Source organism: Stenella coeruleoalba, assembly GCF_951394435.1.
Source record: "Stenella coeruleoalba genome assembly, chromosome: 8".
In the NCBI taxonomy this organism is placed as follows: domain Eukaryota; kingdom Metazoa; phylum Chordata; class Mammalia; order Artiodactyla; family Delphinidae; genus Stenella; species Stenella coeruleoalba.
The window spans coordinates 17520798-17545709 of NC_137154.1; the positions used below are offsets into that span (position 1 = coordinate 17520798).

A 24912-nucleotide genomic window follows, 5' to 3' on the forward strand; every position below is an offset into this window, starting at 1 on the left:
GTAAAGTTTTAGGAGAAATAATGTTTCCCTTGTCATTCCCATTAAAGTTTGTAAAGATGTTACACATAAAATAGTGGGGTCAACCATAATGTCCATCAATAGAGGATTGCTTAAGTCAATTATGGTATGGCCATACAATAAAATATGACACTGAACCATTTAAAGTTGGCATTTTGAAAATCAAAAGCAATCAAATATCAGCAGTTTCATATGATTCACCTATTATTATTCAGCAGTTTAAAAGAAAGAAGTCCAGATGTTTATAAAGAAAGACATCGTAAAAATAATTTTAATTCAATAGAAAAGCAAATTATAAAAGAATATGCACTGTATGATTTTGTTCATTTTATTTCCTGTAGATATAAATATGCTTGTAAATATATGGAAAATTTTAGAATGAGACTAGGGAATGGGGGAAACCGAGATTAGGGAATGGGGAAAATGGGGATCCTATTTTTTCTATTTACACATTCTTCTACTGTTTGATTCCTCAGTGTAAGCGCAAATTAATGGCATAACATGTTTTATTAATTAAAAAATAATCAGCCTCTCTTTCTTCCGTGTTACTTACTTCCGTGTTTCTTCCGTGTTATGGTCCATTGATGACACCAGTTTGCAAAATTTACCAGTCTGTAAAAAGATAGGTATAGGAATTGAGAGAAGCATTTAGTAATTTTACAGCAATTTGGTGAGCAATTTCATGTTTATTGAATCTAATAATGAAAAACTGGAGCTTGAATTTTGTATGTCCTTTTTCATTTTATTCATCTACGGATTGATTTTCACTGTATTTTACAAAAGACTATCCATGACTGATTGGAATTTAAAAAAGAAAGAAAAAATGGCCACTTATTAGAGATAGCTTGAGAAGCACAAGTCTGTCTTTATTTTTTTCAGAATCCAGGACAGGTTCTGGCAGAAAGAACTATTGAATAAATGTATGACAAATCAATAAATGAATGCAGCTGACAAATTTGAAAGGCTCTAAGATAATAGAATAGATAGAATTTGGTGCTGCATTGGATTGATATTGGGGAAGAGAAGGCAGGTGGAGACACGGAAAAACCCCAGGTGTTTACATTGAGTTCCTGGGAGGTTACTGATGCCATTCCCTAAAACAGGAAACACCAGAAGAAGAGCAGATTCACAAGTGTTTACATATAATGAATTTATTTTTGAACAGTTTGATGTCAAAGTTATCTGTGAGATATCCAAATGGGGGTGTCCAGGAAGCAGTTAGATATGAGGTTAGAAGCTCAGGAATCAAAGTCTGTGCTAGAGGTGTAGCTTTCAGAGGTGTAGCCATTAGAATGAATGAGTCCACTTGGGATGTATATAGAATGAGAAAAGAGGCTGAGGGCAAACCTCTGGGTGTTTACCACAGTGTCTGGCATGAGGTAGATGATTAGTAACTCTTTGTCAAATGAAGAAGTAGGTAGATATGAACCTAAGTGTGTTTTATTCTAAGCCCAATAACCCCATTCTGCTCCTAAACTGCACAGCATTCTAACAGACACTGCTTGGGGCTGGGGACAGGGTGAGGAAAAGAAAATCAACAGCATGACACAAAGACAGAACGGGTCCAGATGTGTTGAGTGCTGCTAAAAGATCAAGTGAGATGGCAAGAGAAAACAATGTCTACCTATTTACCAACATAAAGGTCATGATTTGACAGCAAATATTCTTTTGTGGGAGTGATACAGTAAGAACTATCTGAGGCTGGTTGAAAAGTAAATAAAAGTATGTAAGCATAGACAAAATATCCATCCTTTATCAAGAAGCTTAGCTATAAAGATAAATTGAGAAATCTTAGACTTATTGATAAGTTATTATGGGTGTGGACAATAGAGCCTGATTAATCCGCTGGACCTCCACATAAAATATTTTATTATAATCTGACTCAAACTATTTTTAATTGTTTCATGAATACTAGTAACCAAAATAATGCTAGTGAGAAATATACAATTTATTAAATGATCATTATGTGCTAGGTGCTGTCCCTAAGTAAGTTTACTTCATGTAGACTCAATAACAAACTTATAAAATAAGTTTTATTTTTATTTTACAGAGGAGAAAATTTTCATTTAAGAGGGAAAACGACTTGTCCAGGGTCATTTGGTATTAAACAGTGGAACCCAAATGTAACCCAGAATTGTCTCATTTCAGGACCATAATCTATGTCTTAATTGATCATCCACCTTAATTTCCTAAACATTAGGAAAAAATATACACATTATTATAAAAATGTATCCACCTTAAGCAATTCGCATATATTCCATTTATTAGCTCCTGGAAGGCAGGAAACATAAATTTGAAAGAGGCTTTAAGTAGAAGTCAACAGTCCTTGATGCATGGTCTAATATTTTCAAAAATTCACTGAGTTTGCTGGAACAAGTCAATTTTCCACAGTAGACCTGAGTTATATCACTGGAAATTTAAGGTTTTAGGCTAAATAGTCCATGATATCCTTTTCAGCACTGGTATTCTATCATTTCTTGTAATATCCTTTTATTTCCATTGTAATACACTAATATGTTAAGAAAATTTAAGGAGTCTTACCAGAAAGAAGCCTGTTTACATTTATTTACTGAGACTTTATCAAATTAACTTGAGAACGAGACACTTCTCTGGTGTTGTTTATTAACAGCACCAAAAGGAATCGTTCAAGATCTGATGATAAAAACCTACTTGTAGTTGTCATTGTAATTTTCGTTATCATCATCACTATTAATTATACTTTTTGAGGCCAGCTTCTTGAGGACTGAAATATTGAGCAGGTACAGTTTGATGGAGAGAACACTCAGGAAGAAACTACTCTCTAACTACAGGCTTGCATGGGATGGCAGTAGGTGAAGAATACTGAGCACTGGGACTGTGTAACAGATCCACCCCCTCCCCACCCAACGCCCTCTGACTACTTGGCATTTGAAATCGTAGATGTTTAAAACTTCTCTTGTATCAGCCGTGGTGAGAGATGCCTGTTTCATGTCTGCCCTAATTTGTTTTCTGGGAATTCCAGCATCTCGGGCTCAAGAATGCACTTAGGCTTGGCCAGTTTGATGCTTGGGAGGAGAACTTTATTTCTGGAATGAGGACAGAAATAAGCAGGGGATGTTTCTACTTCACACGGTGGATTGGATACTAATGTTTTACACTGAACCCTGGTGGAAAGCAGAAAGCTCTAACCTACAAGGACAAAAGTAAAAGGAGAGGAGATGACAGAAATAATGTCTGGTGGTTAGTAACTGCCTTAGCAGGCCAGATGACAAGGAACCTTAAACCAGTATGGGAGAAGTCCCAAAGCCAGGGGGTTACCACCATGGAACCACAAAAATGCATCAAGAATGGAAGATAGAAAATACCTCTGAAAATAGGCTGGGTGTGTGGCTAAAAACTGTAAGATTGGTTGGCTATAGAAAGATCATTTAGACACTCGTATCTTCTTCCCCACCCAAGAAGGAAACTGGAGAATGATTCCTTGGTGCAGGTGAGCCATAGAGGCTCTGATCTTGGTGACCCTGGGCACAACTGTGAGCTGGGCTGTCATAATTAAATCAAGGAAGTTAAGTGAAACTTAACTAGCACCCCATCTTCCTAAGCTTCCAGAATATTGGCAGCCAGACTTAAACCTTTCAGGCAGAAGAGCAGATATTTCTTCCCTGGGTACGACTAGTTCAAAAGAAAATACCTAGAGAAATAGATAATTAGGTATCTTTCCTATGAAACAACTCGAGAGGATCGTCCTGAAGCCCAGGCTACCCAGAACACATTACTAATCCACTTTCTTTCTGTTTCAATCTTAAATAGGAGCAGAGTGCTAAAGGTCACCAAACATTTGAGAGAGTCCTGTAATATTAAATACAAAAACCGAAGAAAATAGAAAGAAAAAATAAATAAAGAACTCAAAGGAAACAGCCAGTGCAGAGATCAGGGCAGGGGAACACTTAAAGCAAACTCATTATGACCCTGTTGTCTCTTTCCACGTTCCTGAATATATAGTTGGTACAGGCTCAGAACCTACCAGCCTCCCTGGAGTGGTGCCGTAATCTATGGAATGGCAATTATTATGTCAGGAATGTCAAGGAAGGAGCAGTGCTGCTAACCCTTCCTACCAAAATAGTACATTTGAGCCAATATCTCACCTCTAAAAATCCTGACAGTTTGTGCCACCACCAAAATAATGTAAAGGTGAAGAAAGGATGATTTCTATTTAAAAAAAAAAATCCTCTTTAAGTCTCCAGCATGGGTACAGAGGATAGACAGTTTCTAGAAAAAGAAAAGAAAAAAAAAAAAACACAGGAAATTAATGCAGACTTCGTGTTGCAGGTTAGATTCTTTAGGAAGCAGAGGTTGAGATGGAGTTAAGAGTGCTTAAGTGCTAAAGTTTTACTGATCTGTAACATCTGTGAAAAGAAGGGAGGAGGAAGCAGGATTGTGCAAGGGAATCCATAAGATTTTTTTTTTCAGCTTTTTCTGATGCTTTTAATTTGTATACAGCTTTTCAATATGCTGGTTTGTCTTCTTGTCTACATAGGCAATGCTATAGCCATTGCAAGTTCAGAATTACTGCAAAAGAAGTAATTGATCCTCTATTTCAATATCCCTACTGTTTCATGAGCTCTCTTACAATTCAGAGGAATCTATTTCTCACTGATGTTGAAAATCATAGTAAGGTCACAGCAGGGAGGCTGTGATACAGATACAGATCAGATAAAATCTCTGCCAACCCAACAGGAAGCTCCAGGGCAAAACTGTCTGTTAGAGAAGTCCCACATTGGGCAAAAATGGTCAGGCTATTTTGCCACCCATCACCTTGCTAAATCGATGACCGGGGCAATGCTGAGAAGAGTAGAATAGAATCTCAGCTCAGTGAAAATGAAACCTGAAGGCGCTACCAGCTGGAACCACACCTTGTGTAGCTGGGCAGCAAATCTTTCTTTGAAGGGGGACCTAAGTGGAGCATCTCCATAGCTCCTGCTCTCCTCCAAGGATGACTGATTAAAGCTACTGTTTCAGATATAATCTTACCATTTGAGAAATTCAAAACGGCATTTGGCATCTTGATACAGCTATTGATCTGATATTTTTTTCTTTATCCTAATAAATGGAAAACACTATTCTTCAGTTATTTGGCTAAAAAGACAGTACACCTTTGCTAAAATACATCAGGATTATGTCATTCTTTGGCTTTGTATCACAATATAGCCTGCTGATTCCTTGAGTATCTCATCAACCCATACAGCACTGCAGAGGTTGACTTCAATGACGACTTCATGTTGTTAGTATCTTAGCAGGAAATAGCTGGTATCCTACATATTTCAGGGTGACATGTGCACATAATAAGGTTAGAGATAAACTTCATTATAGATACATGTCACCTCAGTGAAGTTTCTGTGGGTCCAATAATCTGGGACATGTTGAGATATCGCTTGCAAAGTCTAGAACGTCACTTTGCCCCCATGCTAGGAAATATACCCAATGATTGGTATGCATCTTTGAGTTCCAATAGCAAAATGCACCACATTTTGATATGCTGCTCTGATGTATTTGCCAGATGAACTGAAATGCTTCTAGTTTGGGGATGGGAAAGTAGGATGTGAAAATATATTCCAGCAGGTAAATGAGCAAGCAGCACTGCTCATTGACCCTTATGGATGGACAGGCCCAGGAGTGCTTGAAATGTCTGGGGAAGATGGAAATGTTGTATTGTACCTTTGACATGCTCCAGTAGTGGCTTCCCAGTGGAGACCTTCATGATTTTGGAGAAAAATTTTACCATCTTCTAAATTTAACTTCCCACCATTTAACAAAATAGCTTTTCTCTCCTTCAAGAAACTAAGACAGAATTAATACCTAATTATGAAATACCAATGACCATGCAGCTCAAACTGCCAATCATAAAATGTTTATTATTTGATCCACTGATTCTTCACATTTGTTGTGTGTACTAAACTTTCAAAATCATGTGAAAGTGCTGGATCCAAATCAAAAAGGTATTAAAAATACAGACTTACACATATTTTCTATGGGCTACTCCTGGTTCAATGTCATCTCTCTTTTAACATGTAATTATAGCCTTATGGGGAGTTACCTGTGACCAGTTATCTAAGGAGGAAAACAATCATGAGTAGTTAAGACACAGATCTGCATGATAAATTGGCATCCTATGGAAATTGACTGCTAATCCATTCTAAGCCTAATTAGATACTGAAAGATAGTGGGAAAGGAAAATACTAGTAATTTATAAATGGTGAGATAATGATTTGGATAAATGGTCAAGGACTTGGAAGAAGCTAGAGTTCATAGCAAAGATAACTGTGGAAGACATATGGATGGATCTTTTGAAATAGGCGCAGAATTTGATAATATTTGTTTTCCAAATAAATTTTTATTAAGTACCCTTCCTATGAAGAAGGTAATTAAGCAGAGGTCAGCCAGGTAGTCGTTTCTTTCCTCAGCAATCCAGAGGCTGCTCAATAGGCTTGTGAACAAGTAAAGTATTCATGGGTTCAATAATATGGGCTTCCCCTCATTAGGTTGATTTCCCTTTTGCTACTGTTCAACTTGTAAGCAATGGCAGTCAAACTTTGGCCCACAAAAGTTATGACTTAATAAAGCAGCCACACAGCAATAGTTTGATTGTGATGAACTCCCACTTATCAGGTGGGAAATATTAATTTAGCCTAACTTGAAACACACCTGAGTTGGTATTTGCTTCTTCTAGCTCATCATTCTTTTTTTGCCTGAAATGCCATCTGAAACTTACTGAATGCTTTATTATGTTATCCCATGCAAAGTGAACTCACTTTCCAAAGAAATAATGAAGCAATGATATCTATAGGAATCACTAATCTTACCATATCCTCATCACTCAAAGAGACAGACTTGCAGGATGATAGAATAGCAAGGGAAACTCACTTAAGATCTAGCTTGGAGGTAATGCCTTATAATGTTGAGATGCTGTGATACAGTTGTGTAGTATACAGTCTAGTACGTGTACATAAATCTAGGAACCAAAAGACATAATTAGAGGTCATTCTGTTTATCATTACCCTTAATTCCTACTAGTGACATTTTAGCTTTTAGAATCTATGACTCTGAGTCCTATAAGTGCAGGCATCTTAATGCTCAGAGTAAGAATGCTTCCACCAGAGAACCCAACACTGTTCTAGAATAGAACAGATTCTATTAAATTGGAAAGCTTGGTATTCTACTTGGTTATGTCAGGCTTCTCTTGTCAGTGGGTAAACAGGGAGCTCAGGAAGTTAAGAGGTGGGTTGGCTTATCTTATCAAGAGAAAATGAGGTTTCTGATAAGCAAAGAGACATGGAGTCATCTAGAAATGATCTAGGTGATCCTTATTGGTGTTACCTTATACTACTCCATTCTGTATAAAAAGTTAAGAATGCAGCAAGTATGTATAGGACGTGCCAGTATAGGCTTAGTTAGATTCTTCAAAATTTAAATTGTGGTTCTTCAACCAGTTAATAAAATCTAAATGACTGTATTGTCTAAAAATTAGCAACTGCATTAAGTTACCTGTCTATTTCTTCTCTATTGGTGGATGTAACTAAATGGTACATACGGCTTTGCACATCAACAGGCCAAGTGGGCACTGCCTGTTTGTGGAATACACTTGTTCAGGGCAGATTGCTCCGTTGGAAAGTCTTGGCCATTCTTAGGTCTTGGAAGCAATAATAAGGTCATTTCTCACCTGCCTACATGACACGGTGGGCTCCAGAGAGAGAGAGGCAGCCTTTGACATCGGAGACATTTTCTCACCCTTTCTTTTATATGACTTGTCAAAAGACTAAGCCAAAGTGAAAAGTAGACCAGCCAGCAACAAGGTAAAAAAATGAGCTTGGGGGTTAATGAGTTTCAATCAACTCTGATGCTGTCTGGGAGACATTTTCATTATGTGATAGTTGAATGAGGAAAAGTGGGCACCTTTTCCTTTTGAAAAAATAAATGGCTTGGAATAGTTCTTTTTCTATTCCCTGGCTAAGGATCCAAGGGTCTTTCAAAGTATTGGGCACTACCTTTGAAACCCTTGGGGATTAGTACTCCAGGGAAATAGATCAGAGAGAAATTCAATTCTTAGGCAGATAGTTTCTGTCCTGTGATGTTTCCAGCAGAGAAGAGTCTCAGAGTTCTATTCATAACATTCTATGTTGGGTAAAGCAAGAACTCAGTTGTAAATCAATCTGTGCCTTCTACTGGATGCCAGGAAGAAATAAAATCCTTCCAAAAAGCCAGTTCATATAAATATCTTCCACTTATTTATGCATCCATCCAGATAGCCATTCAGTGAGCCATATATCCAGCCAGCCAGCCACCACAATGCAATTCATTTATTTACTGACTAATTAAAATGCATACAGCATTATATGAACTTTTATGGAAAATATGAGAAAATGAAGCACAAATCAAATTAAAATATGAGTTGTAAAAAAAAAAAAAAAGATCCATCTACTCCAACATTATCTTTGTGAAGGTGAAAAATGAAGTTTCCAAGTAATAGAAACAAAACTTTTTTACATAATTATATGCATTTTCCATGTAATTTTGTGGCAGCCCTGACCAAGCCTTAAAGCAAGTTGGTATGAAAACCAGGGTTAAGATCCAGGCCACCTAAATCTTGGAGAAGGTGTCTGCTCTTTCTGAAATTATAATCCGTATGTGGAGGAGGAACTAACATATGTGAGACAATTCAAAACAATGAAGTGATACAGTATAGATATAAGCAGTGTCATACACCATATCACTTGTTCTGAATTAATCTCATGATGTTGGTATATATGTAAATCGTATGTAAATAATAACTAAATTAAATTCACATGTAATTTATGTAACCTACATATGTATGTGAAATAAATGAGAAATGGGTGTGCTATGATTTTAGAAAAATCAAGAAAGCTCCTGAGGAGGTATGAGTATGGGTATATGTAGTTTGAGCCAGTGGTGTGCAGGATTTAAATAACTGGGAGATGTAGGGAGGGATGTTAGGTGGAGTGCTATGGATAGAATGATTGTGGTGTTGTGTTGATGGAGCTATTATCAGGGTGGATGATTTGACCTTTCTTGCTGCATCAAAAGATAAGAACTGACTGTATCAATTTACATTCCCACCAACAGTGCAAGAGGGTTCCCTTTTCTCCACACCCCCTCCAGCATTTATTGTTTGTAGATTTTTTTTTTTTTTTTTTTTTTTTTTGCGGTACGCGGGCCTCTCATTGTTGTCGCCTCTCCCGCTGCGGAGCACAGGCTCCGGACGCACAGGCTCAGCGGCCATGGCTCACGGGCCCAGCCGCTCCGCTGCATGTGGGATCTTCCCGGACAGGGGCACGAACCCGTGTCCCCTGCATCGGCAGGCAGACTCTCAACCACTGCGCCACCAGGGAAGCCCTGTTTGTAGATTTTTTGATGATAGCCATTCTGACCAGTGTGAGATGATATCTCATTGTAGTTTTGATTTGCATTTCTCTAATGATTAATGATGTTGAGCATTCTTTCATGTGTTTGTTGGCCATCTGTATATCTTCTTTGGAGAAATGTCTATTTAGGTCTTCTGCCCATTTTTGGATTGGGTTGTTTGTTTTTTTCATATTGAGCTGCATGAGTTGCTTGTATGTTTTGGAGATTAATTCTTTGTCAGTTGCGTCATTTGCAAATATTTTCTCCCATTCTGAGGGTTGTCTTTTCGCTTTGTTTATGGTTTCCTTTGCTGTGCAAAAGCTTTGAAGTTTCGTTAGGTCCCATTTGTTTATTTTTGTTTCTATTTCCATTTCTCTAGGAGGTGGGTCAAAAAGGATCTTGCTGTGATTTATGTCATAGAGTGTTCTGCCTATGTTTTACTCTAAGAGTTTGATGGTGTCTGGCCTTACGTTTAGGTCTTTAATCCATTTTGAGTTTATATACCCTGAGAAAACCATAATTCAAAAAGAGTCATGCACCAAAATGTTCATTGCAGCTCTGTTTACAATAGCCAAGATATGGAAGCAACCAGTGTCCATCAACAGATGAATGGATAAAGAAGATGTGGCATATATATACAATGGAATATTACTCAGCGATAAAAAGGAATGAAACTGAGTTATTTGTAGTGAGATGGATGGACCTAGAGACTGTCATACAGAGTGAAATAAGTCAAAAAGAGAAAAACAAATACCGTATGCTAACACATATATATGGTATCTAAAAAAAAACACAAAAAATAAAATGAAAATGGTCAGAAGGGCCTAGGGGCGCCACCAGGGATGCCCTAAGTAATGTATTTTAAAAAGAAAGGACTAGGGCTTCCCGGGTGGCACGGGTGGTTGAGAGTCCGACTGCCGATGCTGGGAACCACGGGTTCGTGCCCCAGTCCGGGAAGATCCTACATGCCACAGAGCGGCTGGGCCTGTGAGCCATGGCCGCTGAGCCTGCGCGTCCGGAGCCTGTGCTCCACAACGGGAGAGGCCACAACAGTAAGAGGCCTAAGAACTGCAAAAAAAAAAAAAAAAGAAAAGAAAGGACTAAAATGTAGCTGTTTTAATTGACTGTACATGGAGTTGGTGGGAGCTTCTGTTCTCTATGCCTCACTGACATACATAGCAGGTATTGCAATGATAAGACAAGATGGGATGGTGGTTACAGTGAGATAATATCAAGGAATATGAAGATAAAGGAATGGAGATGAATAGTATTTTAGTAGGAAAAATAACAGGACTTGGTACATGACCAAAGGTTGGCAATGGCAGAGAAGGAAATCATACAAATTGATAAGTTGACTTAAGGAAATAAAATGGGAAAAGAGAAAAATAAAAATAACCTTGAATGACTCTAATTTATGTTTAAGTAGAGGAGGATGAAACCATATCGGTATTAATATCTAGAGAGGCCACAATGAATTGTAAAGGATGTGTTGGCACAGAATTAAAGGAAGAGATTGTTTTAGGTTGATGAGAATTCTCTACACTAATACATGTGGATAAAAGGTCAAGAAATGCAATTTTTAAGACTGTTTAAAAAATTCAGTAATGAAGAGGCTCTTGCTGCCCTTGGTACAACTAGTTCCTTTAGGGCTCTGGTCCTAAGAATTGCAGGAAACTTGAGAGTCAAATCTTTCTCTGCAGGTGTCTACCCATTTTCCATGGCTAGTCACCCTAATATAAGGGTTTATTGAAGATACTGGATGCCAGCACAGATGTTATAGTTTGCCTTAGGAGTAAGGGGATTGCATAGGAAGCAAAAAAATGCTGAAGTCCGTTGATAGTGAGTAGATCTAAGAACGAGACTAAATATGAGAAGGAATCCAGAGACCATGGGCCCAGGAGGAGCGACAGGCTTGGAATATAATGGCAATTCAGAGTAGAGCTTTTTTCAGAATCAAAAACCATCAGTGGAACTTGGAGAATCAGGCAGATGACTGAAACAATGTCTCATCATCATCCAGCAGTTCATCAGTTTCAGTTCCAGGTTCCTGGCCAGGCTCCCATGGTTCCCATGGCAGTTTCTGCTCCTGAGTCTGTGCTCCAGTAAGCCACGACTTCCTGTATTCACCTGTCTGTCTCTCCAATCTCAGGGGGCAGAGATTTGCCCTGTGTCCTTCCCTCTCTTAAAGATCCAAAAACAGTTGTCAATTTTTAAGTCTGTTCAGCTTTTCACTTGTTGTTAGGATGGAGTGTTGACTTCCAAGCTTTTTATATACAGTACCAGAACCAAGAAGTTACCTATTCAGACAAATATTTTTTGTTTCCCCCAATTTTGATATAGTTACCTCATCATATGCATTCCTACTGCACCCTAAACTTCCTCTAAGAAGTCCCACTCAGATCGTAATATAAATTAGACTTACCTGCTTCTCTTCCACAGACATGAAGAATCTAGACTCATTCATCAATGTAGTCTCAGTATAGAGCACAATAAGCAGAGAAGTTCTCAATAAATAGTATTGAATTACTAAGCAACTAAAAGATAACAAACATTGTCTTGGGTTTAACAAAAGTCTAACAATACCTTAATCCATATTTAGTATTTCACAGCAGGCCTGCCGTCATCCATCAGTGCCACAGCCAATGTAGATGTCCCTAACCAATGATGCCACTCTCCCATTCTCAGTCTTAAGTAGGGCATTATAATTCCTCTAAACATGCATCCACTTCCAACCACCAGCATTTTCCATGTGGGATAAAATTATTTTTCTCCCATGTCCTAGACTCTACAGACTAAATCTAAACTGGTGACTTAATGTTCTTAAGCCTCTCCTAGGTTCTTGGGTTTTTTTTGTGTGCTGTGTTGACACATTGATACTACATTTTTTGGAAGAATAAAAAAGCTGCTGCTGCTAAAAGTGTGTAATTTTAGATTCTAAGAAAGGCCAAGATTTTTTCCAATAAGACTGGATGGTAAATCTTAGTATTTATGCTTGGTGTTGGTTGCTGAGACCCTTGACAAAAAAATGGAATAAAACAGGTCATTAACAACATTCATTCATTACACACATTCATGCTGCAGAGATTTATTAGTTATTTACTGGGTGTTTAAAACTGTGCTGTGGTTACTATGGTGAATCAAGCATTATCCTCACCTTTGAAGAGCTTACAGTCCATCCAGCCAGAAAGTCATGTAAGAGACTAATTACAGTAACACGTGGTAAGGCCTGTAAATGAGTAATGCACAAAGTCCTATGGGACAAAATAGGAAGAATCACTTAATAGTGACAGGAACAAGAAGGAAAGCTCCACTGAAGAAGTGATACAGAGTCACGGCTCCAAAAGGGAGATCTTGGTGCTTTTCTGCAGTCCTATACCACGCCCCAGTCATCCAATCAGGCTCCTTCTTCCCTCAAAGACTAGTTTCCTCTGCCTCTTTTTCTCCCTACTTTCACATGATGGCTTTAATTCCTATTTCACTGGGAAAATGAAAGTATTTAGAAAAGAACTTCCAGAAGTTCCCAATGTCATTTTATCTACCTACTGCTCCAACGCTCTGTGATCCCCGTCTGATCGCATTCCCTTCTACCATCCTCTACCATGCTCACTCCATGCTCAGCCTACAGGCCTCCTCAGTATTCCTCCAACCAACAAGGCCTATATTCCTGCCTCAGAGCTTTTGCACTTGCTGTTTCCTCTGCCTCAAACTCTTTCTCCAGACATCTGAAGAACTTGTTCTCTCGCATCATTAATGTCACAGCTGAAATGCTGCCTTATGTCTAAAAATCCACCCTGGCTGTCCTATATAAATTGCATCTTCTATCCACAGTTTTATATTCCCCCAAACCTGCTTTATTTTTCTCTGTACTTCTTACCCCTAATCACAGGCTACATTCTCTATCCTGTTTACTTTTTCAATACCCCCAATAAAAAATGAGCTCCATGAGGACAGAAATATTAACAGCATTGTTCACTAATATCTTCCCATTGCTTAGAACAGAGACTTTCATATATCAGATACAATAACTATTTTTGAATGAAAGAATGGATTGAATGAGTGGAAGCTAGCACATAAGTTATGCTCAACAAATAATACTTACTGAAAAAATTAATACAAGGTAAAGAAATAAATTAATACTTGATAATTTCATACAGTGGAGAGAGAATATCCAAAGATCATAGTACAAACCTTTAAGAGTAGGTCTTATACCTTATAATTTTTGTAGATCTGGTGTCTACCATAGTGTCTGGTAAACTGCAGATATGCACTGAATAAATGAATGAAAACTAAGTACTACTCATTAAATCCATTAAGTCCATTCAAGTCTGTCAAGTCATGCTTGAATATTTAATGACATGGGTCAATATTTTCAATAAATATTTTGTGACAGAGGCATGTTGTAGAACTTTCTGTATAGTATGATTCTCATATGTAAAAGAATATATTTAGGCTAACTCTTTTTAAAAAACGTTAACAGTGGTTATATCTAGGTTATGACACAAAGATGAGTCATATTTTGTTTATTTCATAATTTCTATAATTCTTGTTCTTAAATCAAAGTAAAAATATTATAAAAATCACATTATGGTACAAAAATAGGAGTGGAAGAAATAGGAAAGAGAAGGCAACCATTAGTGATCTGGGGTTTAAGATGACCTTTTCACATTAGTGCAGCTGTATGAACCATTTGAATGGTTGGTATTTATGTGTGGTACCCAAAGGCTGAGCTGTCATCAGTTGTCAGAATGTCGCTTGAACACCTGTCAAGTGACAGGATATTATTCATTCATCTTCCTCAGCTATAAATTTGGAATCCCAATTCAATTTAAAGCTATTTATTGAGCTCTTAATATGTGCCAGGCACTCTGCCAGGCACAGGAACCACAAAGGCAAACAACGCACAGTTCGTGACCTCGTGGCTTTCCATTCAGACAAAAGAGAGACATGTTTCAAAACAAAGGCAAAGCAAACAGGCTGGCAAGCAAAACCCACCTAATTCAGTGTAATGTTTCTAATGAAATCTGCGTGAGGGCAGAGACAAAGTCTGTCTTATCCACTTTTCATTCTTTGTGCCAAACATAGTGCCCCAAATGCAGAAGGCCATCAACAGCTATTTGTTCAAATTTAATTTAATGAATGAAAAGTGAAACTCTCAAGGTATGTGGTATTGTTAACCAGAATTCCTTCTTCAAATAAAATATTGGTTTCTGTTCTTCCTTAGAGGTGGTTCCATGAATGTTAATAACTAGGTCTGATGTAAATGAGTTGTTCTTAGATTTGAAAATTTCACGAAATGCATGCCTTATTTAGCAAGGATGGGAGCGTTAACTGCAGGTGGAAAACTTCTTCAAAGATTTGCATATAGCCCAGACATGGCCTTCCTTTCCATCTTAGTAATGGAAATTAACTGGAAAGCTAAACATATAGACAATATGTAAAGGGAAAAGAGATTGGATTTTGAGCCTGAACAACGTGGATTTTACCCATAGCTTTTTAATATCTAGCTTGGGACGTAGAGTAAATTGATTAATCTCTCTGAGCTTGTTTCTTCATCCTTAAAAATGAATGGTTAGATACATCTCAGGATTATTGTGGAAGTTAAATAAAATTATGTGTGAAAATTTCCATGAAAATTAGAGCTAATAAATATGGTGTATTAATTTTCTAGGGCTACCATAGCAACGTACCACACATTGGGTGAATTAAACAGCAGAAATTTATCTTCTCAGAATTCTGGAAACTAAAAGTCCGAAATCAAGGTGTCGGTAGGGTTGGTTTCTTCTGAGGCCTCTCTCTGTGGCTTGGAGATGGTTGTCTTCTCCCTGTGTCTTCCCTCTGTGTTTACATCTGTGTCCCATTCTTCTCCAGATTGGATTAGGGCTGACTAATGATCTCCTTTTAACTTAATTACCTCCTTAAACACCCCACCTCCAAGTAGAGTGGCATTCTGAGAAACTGGGGGATTAGGACTTCAACGTATGAAATTGGAGAGGGACACAATTCAGCCCACAACACATGAGTTTCCTTTCTTATCTCCTCCTCACTTTTTGGGGTAGAATTTTGATACTCTTATTCATTGAAAGCTACTGGTAAATGAAAGACACCTCCCACCACCATCACAGAAGGTAAGCAAAGCTATGGGCGTGGCTTAGCAGAGTGAAGGTTTTTCTTTGGGATCAATGTTTACTCCCAGATGCAGCATGGGTTTAATGTAGATACATTTTGACATTTTAGACCTGATAGGAAATGGGAAGCTTTATAAACTACTTAAAAATATTGTGTGTGTTTATACACAAACTCTTAAATGGAAAGAAACGGGAGCTCATGGACTAGTTTCAGCTCATTGGACTACTCTTAAAACTTGATTCCCACTAACATGCTGTATAAATGAGAAACATGGAATAAGACTAAGTATATAGATGCTCTGTGTTGCAGGACTTGTTGATTGTCCTGGCCGAGCTCAGACAGGTACAATACTACCAGCGTCATTTTCTGTGCATAGTAAAATTGATATAAAGAGCAGCTCAATAGAAGAGATAGTCTGCAGTGAAGAGTTTATAACACTTGTCATAATGGATCTGTCAGAAAAAAAAAGTGTTTACAGTTCATTGCAGATTATAAAATATTTGCTAAATCAGCAGTAGAAGTCGAAGCTCAGATAAATTTGCTGCAAGGGTATAATACGACGCAGCATAACATAAATACACCCAGTAGAAGAGTAGGAGAAAAAAAGCAGCAACAACTTAGTTCTGAGCAGGATTTGATTTATGTCATGCATAAATATAAGGGGTATTACAGAGATAGTGCATTAGGACATTAACACAAATCAAGATCTCCTGTGCCACGCAGGGTTGCTTGCCCAACAATAAACAGTGGCAGTGCCAGGTAAGTTGCTGCAGTTTCTTTTTGAGCTCGTTTCAAGATGGGAAGTTTCTAGTTGTGGAATAGCAATGTAATTACGAAGAGTGTGTTAGGATGTCTAACTGGAACTCAACTGTGTGGACCATTGCCTGACCATTGACGCAACTCTTCCTAGATAGGTAACTGCCGGTTCTGAATTTTGAAAAGGAAAACAAAAAAAAGGGCTATAATGGAAAGGTTAATGATCTTTTCGGAAGCAACTCTTCTTTGGTGGAAAGAAGTTAGTAAATATATTTAAGAGTTTGCTCTCTGTTTATAAGGTGACAGGAGAAGGCCCTGGCAACCATGTTAGTCCTCTGTGCCTGTTCCCCTCCCAACCCCTTGGTGACAGCTGTGTGAATCACGAGTGATCACCAAACACAAGTTGGACAAATATGACTCTTTCTGCCAGAATTTGGAATTGCTCGTGAATAAGGTAGTCTCTGTGTCATTAAATCTGTAATATGCTCGCTCCTGTGTGACACTGCATTCCCTGCAGTCCACCACTGGGCTGGAACAAGGGTATATACCCTCTGCTCCCAATTGCTGCTTCCAGACAATTATTCCCACCTTTACACAAATTCTCACTACCCAGCCTTGTTGTCCTCACCTATATACTCTTGGGTCACTTCTTAATTTTTTGAATATTGTAGCTCTTGGTTCATTCCAACAATACCCCATCATAACTATTAGTGATTTTAATGTCCATCAGGATGAAAGTTCCATTTTATTGGACTATCGAGTCTTAGCTTTCTCTGATTCAATAAATGTGTCCTCTACTACATTAACCACGTATTGTCAAAGTCATATCCTAAGTCAAGATATGACTTGTAAATGCAATCTCTCTGTAGTCTAAATTTTAGGCATCCTGCATTTAGACCATCACCTCTTATCTTTCTAAGTTCCTCCTTGGAGCACCTAACAAATTTTCTACTTTGCCAGGACCTTCACTCTTGATTTTTATCTCACTTTTAATGGCCCTCATTTCCCCTACTTTCTGTGTCCTGTCCTCATTTTGATTCTTAAACAGCTTGGATTTCATGGTCCATCATTGCACTAACTCCCTTGCACACGTTTTCAATTATCTTGCTCATTTCTCACTTTATATACTCACCTGACAAAATTCTAACCCTGATTATCACTAACTCCCTTCCCATAGCTTGACTAAACCGCACAACTGAGCATGGCTGGAGAAAAGCACAACCATCCTGCTCTGTCCTATTGTAAAACCTTGGCCACTATTCTCAGGTGGACTCTTACTTCTGCCAAGCAATCCTAACTACATTTCTCTATCCATTCACTCTCCTACAAACCTAGTTCACCTCTTCTCTTCTTTCCTTAAACATCTAACACCTCCTCTTCTCTCCTCCATCTTGGACATCTGCCTTGTGTTCTATTTCACTGAGAAAATAGATACTGAGGAAATAACTTCCACAAATTTCCACCCACTAACCTGCATCTTTGCCCATGTATTTCTTCCTTTCCTCTTGTTAAAATGGAGGAGCTGTGTGCACTCCTCTCTGGGGTCAACATCTCCACTTCTGCCTTGGTTCCATTCTCTCTAACCCACTTAAGAACATCATTTCAGTAATTCTCCTCTCCTTCATTATTAATTTTCCTCATCTACCAGATCATTCTCCTAAGCCTGCAATATCGCTCATCTTAAACAACAGCAGCAATGACAAAAACTCATTTGATGACTATCTCTCCACCTATTGGTGCAATTCTCCGATCCTGCTTGTCTTACAGCAGAGATTATCTGTACCTGCTGTGTCTCTAATTCCTTTTTTCCCCATTCTCTCTTGAACCATCTCTAATCAATCTTTCCACACCATTTCACGGAACTGCCTTTGTAAATGTCAGCATTGTCCTTCTTGTGACTAAACCTAACAGTCTTCATTCTAGTCAGCTGCTTATCAGAATTTGATGCAGTTGATTGCTACATCCTTAATTTTTAAAACTTTCTTCCATTGGCCTATAGAGCATGAGAGATTCTTGATTTTCTCTTATTTTACTGGCCTCTTGATCTCAGTGTCCTTTGCTAGTCCTCTTTTATTGCCTTGACAACCAAAATTCTCAACTCTTAGACTTCTCTCCCTATACTCACTCTCTTTGAATCTCATTGTTTTCATCTAGACTCAGGGCTTTAAATACCATTTATCTGTTATTAACCCTCAAATATATATGTCTATCCCAGCCTTCTCTTCTGAAGTTCAGATTCATGTATCAAATTTCCCACTCATCTTCTCCACTTGGATGTACCATATAAAATGCATTTCAAATTTAATGTGTCCAAAACTAAATTCCTAATATTCTTCCTCCTATGCTTTCCAAAGCCACTGTTCCTGTAGGATGGCAACACCATCCTTCTGGGTGCTGAGGCCAAACCATTGTTGGAAGGAAATTGCCATTGGTTGATTAGTGCCGTCTTTTCTTCTCAGGGACAACTGATGATTCAAACCTTGATCAAATCTTCCCCCACTACAGTAACTTATGAGATTTACAGGAGTATAACAGATCCAAGCTGAGTGAGATTCTGGCCAAGGTTATTATATACAGGACCAAGCACCTGTGCCTCATTGTTGAGCTTGTTTGTCAAGTCATGACTAACCAATATTTAAGAGAGACTGTTGCACCAGAAAATGAGCACAAAATATAAAAGCAGAAGGGACCACAGAGATGATGGTTTCCCTGAGCTGACATCAACCTGTCCCACTCAGCTTCTTCTCTTACGAACCTGTGCATGCAGAATGCAAAGTGGTTTGGGGGTTTCAGAAATTGTGAGTCAGATCTCTGCTATGCCATTGTCATGAATTCTACATTGATTCTTATCCTGCATCCTTTCTTAAAGCTAAATAAGTGAAATATTGTGAAATATTAGTGAAATATTGGAGAAATATTAGTATTAGTGAAATATTGTATCTAATGAACTTGACCGTCAGTCTGAAACCAAGACCAATGCTGCTGGTCAATTCTTGTGAGTGTTGCAGTTTGGAATCACATCCAACTCATTTTCTTCTCTCCATTCCACATATTCAGTCCATTAACAAGTTATGTTGGCTGTATTTTCAAAATATATTCAGAATCTGAGAAATCTCACTCACCTGAACTGCTCTAATCTGATCTTAGCCATAGTCAACTCTCTCCTAGATGATGTAACCTTCTAGAGAGCAGCCTTCTAACTGCTGTCCCTGTTCTTTCCCCGTCCACCCACTTCTCCTCAAAACTGCAGCAAAGTGTTCCTTGCAAGACTTGAGTCAGACTATGTCACTCTTTTTTTTTTTTTTTTTGCTTCAGCTAAGTGATTTATTCAAAGACTTCTTGTGAGGTGCAGTGGGTATAATTTTTTTTTTAACATCTTTATTGGGGTATAACTGCTCCACAATGGTGTGTTAGTTTCTGCTTTATAACAAAGTGAATCAGTTATACATATACATATGTTCCCGTATCTCTTCCCTCTTGCTTTCACCTACATGATCTTATATAATTCTTACTTTAGCCCTGAAAGCTAGAGATTTTTTTTAATTCTAAATTTTATATTTATGTGGCTCAAAGAATCTAACGAAAATGTCCACGATCTTATGGCTCATCTGAAGCTAGTAGTTACATTTTCCTTATCCCCAAGTTATGTGATAAAGGCAAGAGCTAAATTGAAAGACTGAGAGATTTTATTTTATCCTTCACACATGCAAAGAGTCCAAGGACTTGCTTAATATGTCACTTTTAATAGTTGCTCATTGAAATGTTCTATAGAAGTAACCTCCATTTCACTGCCTTCGATATTTTTCTTCAAAAAATAGATTGAAAAGGGGGTATCTAATTTTATTTTTATAAATCCTCATCCTATTGACCTTTCTACTCCAGTCACACTGGCATCCTTGTTATTTCTGCAAATGACCAGCCCTCCCACCTCGAGGACTTTGCACCTGCAATACTTTCTGCTAGAAGGTTCTTTCTCAGAATATTTGCATGACTTTCCACTCATCTCCTCGAGATCCTTGCTCCAACATCGTCTTCTCAATGAAGCTTTCCTTGCCTAAGGATAATCTTGGAATCTAAAATTACAACCGTTCTCCTTCTCTATTCTTCATAAACCCAGACTTGATAGATGCTCACTCAATAAATGCTAATTGAATAAAATAGATTGTGGGCTATTAAAAATATCTGATGTAATGGACACTCTTCACTTCTCACTGGTCCACTTTTCTGGGCCAGTACACTCATCCCCCAGCTACTGTGAGTTCACTGTTAATGGCACACAGGCATTTCCGTCTCTGCCTACCAGTTGGTAACTCTTTTGTTATACCTTGGAAAGATAGCCCATCTCTAATGTCTGGTTACAGAGTGGTACAAAAGGCTGCCCTCTTGACTCAACTAAGGACTAATTATGGTGCATTAATTGTCCAGACACTGAGGTCAGACTGAAGCTAGTCTTCAGCTGAAAACATAACCTGGATTAGTATTTTCCGTATCTCCATCCTGGTTTCTTCACTACCCTTCTCCTCAGTTTCCTTTTTTAATAAATCACTTGAATAAGAAGTTCTCATTTCAAGTTCTACTTCTAGGGAACCCAACCTAAAATCCCTGAAAAAAGGATGAGGATTTATTTAAAAAATTAGATATAAGATCATGTAGGTGAAAGTACATAGTATAGTTCCTTACACGTGATCTATAAATCAGCATAGATTCCCATTGGAGGACTAAGGGCACGGGTAAGACACTGAAGCAGATGCTCACAACTTTTGTCTAAATGTGTTTTTTTAAACTTGTTGCGGATTGAGTTCCTTGGGAAATAGACTCTAAGACAGTGGTTAGCTGCTGACAGTATTCCTGGGGGCTAGGGTGAAAAGTCAAAGGGGAAGCCAGGTAGCACATGACATAGGTTCCCACAAACCTAACATGTTAGAAGAAAATGGAGACCTCTATTCTTTCATTCAATCGCTCACTCAAGAAATATCTATTGAACTCATTATGTCTATGGCACTGTGCTGGGTGCTAGAGATATAATGAGGAATAAGACTTGGCCCTTGACCTTGAAAAGTTAATGGTCAATTGTGGCAGAAGGCTTGTATGTAAACAAATAAATACAAGCTGGTGAGTGCTATTTCAGAAGTAAGAAAAAAGTACTATGGGAGCACAAAGGACAGAACAACTCAGCATGGGAATTTGGGGAACTCCTCACCTTGGCTTCACCACTCATTTATGTCTAAGTAGCTGAGCTATTTCTACAGACAACTAGAAAGAAACTGCTTTTGCATAATATATCACTTTCCATAGGTGTTCACTGCAACATTTTGAACTGTTGTTTAGAGCAAGAGTTTGTCTCCAGACAAATGTGTGCCCCAAACTCTCCATTTAGCTTATGGCATATAGCAAATCACATTCTTTCTCAAAAATTACAAAGATTTAGCTATGTGTGTCAAGGGATATGTATTCTTCAACTCAAGGAAATTTTAAATGGCTGAAGGTAGATATCCTTAGGGGGAAAAACTTATTTAAGGGAAAAAATTAAGGAACTGTCACTATTTGCTGTCAGACTGATTCAACATGGTGGTCAGACATAAGTACTCAGCAAATGTTGGTTGTTACTCATTAATAAAAATTACTGAGTCACTCAATAATCAAATGCATACTGAAGGCCTACAGGAATTACTGAAATTATGTATTTTTATGCTCTTTAAAAGCGTAAGTTAGACTTCCACGATGTGAACCTTGAAAATGACTTGATCATTGTCTGAACAACATATAATTTAATCGCTGATGTCAATGTATATTTATGAACTTTTGGAGATGCCCTAAAATAAAAAAGAAAACATTCCAGCTGAAGGTTCAAAGAAACAGAAAAACTAGAGCCTGATTTGGAAATTGGCCATGGAAAGCAGTGTGGAGTACCACAAAACAGGGACTTCTGAATCCCAGGAACCTGTGACTTTTTACTTAATCTCTCTGAGCCTCAATTTCTTTATTTACTAGAAAGGGAAAATAATATTATCCCCCAAAGTTATTGTAATGTTTAAATAAGCTAATAAATGTTAAGTGCTTGGCTCAGAGTAAGTACTCACAAATGTCAGTCTCTTTGCCTTTCTATCCCCTGAAAACACTTCCTAAGAAAATTACAATGAGAGGTTACAGTGTTTAATAGGACCAGCTCCATCCGTGAGTGAAAATAGCACTTTCATTTCAGTGTTCAGAAAGGTTAATGTCAATACACATTAAAATACCGATTGCATCATTAATGACCCATACTGTCATTTACATAAATAGATGAGAGTCACAGTGCCTTGTGTACATAGAGAACTTTGAGAGTTTTTATAAAACAGAAGAAAGACCATGGACATTGCTGCACGTCGACTTGAATTTTAATTCCAGCATCCCTGCAAAGTAACTGTGTGACCCTGTAGCTGTGATTACTTAACCTCTCTGAGAATCCATCATTCAATAAAATTGGGGATCAAATATTCCGACTCCATGGGGCTTTGGTAAGGATTAAATAAGATAACGTGCATTAAGTGTTGGGTATAGTCATGGTGTTTTAGTCGGTCAGTAAATGAGCATGGAATCTTGTGGCACCTCCAAGAATTTCATATCTGTCCTCCCCTTTTGGTTCCCCTAATTAACCCCTAATATCTATAACTGTCTTGCTCTTTCTTACTTTATGTTATAAAAGTTTTGAAAATAATTTCTCTGTGACATCAACCTTCACAGTCAGCTGCAAAGCCCATCCACTACATTTTATTCCAATTTATCAAATAGCGCCCAATACTGTGGTTAATAATATAGAAATGAAGTTTCAGGGCATAAACATTCATCAGATTGTGGATTGTTAGAGATATATTCTCTCTTCACCTCATTTTACAGATGAGGAGACTGTGATGATAAGGTTCCTCCTTTCCTGGGACGTAGAATATCTTCCAGGCACGTCACTGGCCATAAACAAGGTATAACTGACGTTAGCTCACGGTGTTCAGGATCACCTTCAGCCCATAAGGTAACACTTAATTTTTCTTTGATTATCGATTACTTTAATGCTATAAGAGTTTCCTATAATCTCTGACTTCAAATAGGCCTGCACTTGAATCTATAAATTTAACTCTGTCACCTTGACCACATTCCTCCACTTTTCTGACCCTCATTGCAAACTGGGGACAATAATGACTGTTATTAACTGGCGTATAGTGTTCACTCCACACTATTAATCAACAGCATAATTTCTCTCTCCTTTATTTCTAGCAGATGATAATTTCTTTGATGTCAGATGCTATGTTTATGTATCTTTGATGTCCCAGATAAATCTATAAATGTTGATAGATTTAAACCTTTTTTTTTTAAGTTGACAAAACTTTAGTAACCGATTGCCCCAATGATTACTGAATAATAACTATCATTTGTTGAGCACTTATGTCATGCCAAGCACTGTTCTTTGTGTTTCACATTTATTATTTCTTTTAATTTTATATCCATCACTGAAGTTGGTACTATTATTATGACCATTTTACAGATAAGGAAGATGAGTCACAGATGTTAATTTGTTAATAATTTTCCAAAATTCACATATGCAATAAGTCGGAAAGTGAGGATTTGAACCCAGGCAAACTGAGTGCTCACTGAGCTGAATGAATGTTTTATTTACTCACAAGACTATTTTTAGAAGTTCAGGAGTAGAATAATCTGGATACATTTTCTTCAATCTTGTTGGTTGTTTTTGTTGTTTCTAATACTTCCTCATTGTTGGATTTCTGTTTTGCAAACCATATTATTGGAAACTATGGTAGTATAAATAGATTACATTGTATGACCCCTGTGTGATGTTCAAAGGAAAAGCTTCTGCCTTGAACTAACTAGATCCCATGACATTTTACTCAAAGTCCTTCCTTGCCCTTGTCAGCAGCAGAATCAGCAGCTGTAGCCAGGAGTGTCAGTAAAGAGGCTTGATTAAATATAAATACATCTATGAAGTCATATTTAAGGCAAACTTTTTATGTCACTGCAGCTGGGAATAGAAAATGATTTTGGATTTTGAGTGTGAAATTAATTTCTCAATAAACGAGCCAGAAAAATATAGTACATGGCACTTATGGGTACCCTGAATCTAGCGACTGAGAAAAAATACTAAGGACAGTTTAAAAAACTTACCATGTGAAACATGCTGTAATATCTTTTGTTTATCTTCCCTCATAAAAAATTTCCTGGTAGGAAGATTGTAAGTGAAACATGTATAATAACATCCACTAGTGGCACCACTGAAAGTGAAATAGAAGCTTTTTTTCTCACCTAACTCTGGAGGAAAATGAATAACATAAATAGAATACGTGTTAAACTCATCAGAACATACACTTGAAGATTTCCAGAAGCATTAGGGCTTTAATTTGAGAGGATTTCTGGTTCTGGCCAAAATGAAGTAGCCCATTCCTTCTGGATTCTCCTCTTTAAAGCTAAAAACGTCTGGATACATCACAACAAGCAAGCACAGGAATGTAAAAAGGTGAAAATCAGGTGGGTTGCCTAGAGAATTAGGGAAATGAAAATGAGTTCCCTGTTTGCTCATTGGCTCCCATATATTCCAGAAAGGGCATTACAGAAGCTCTCAATCCTGAACAT

At 37.8% G+C, this 24912-nt stretch overlaps 1 pseudogene across 1 annotated transcript in view; it reads left to right on the forward strand.

The window, feature by feature from the left end:
• Positions 1–24912, forward strand: part of LOC307190369 (small ribosomal subunit protein uS17-like) — a 792466-nt pseudogene that overhangs the window by 650222 nt on the left and 117332 nt on the right. Inside the window, exon 7 of the transcript XR_013831759.1 lies at positions 23173–23302. The product of XR_013831759.1 is annotated as a small ribosomal subunit protein uS17-like (transcript). The remainder of the gene's footprint in view (positions 1–23172; positions 23303–24912) is intronic.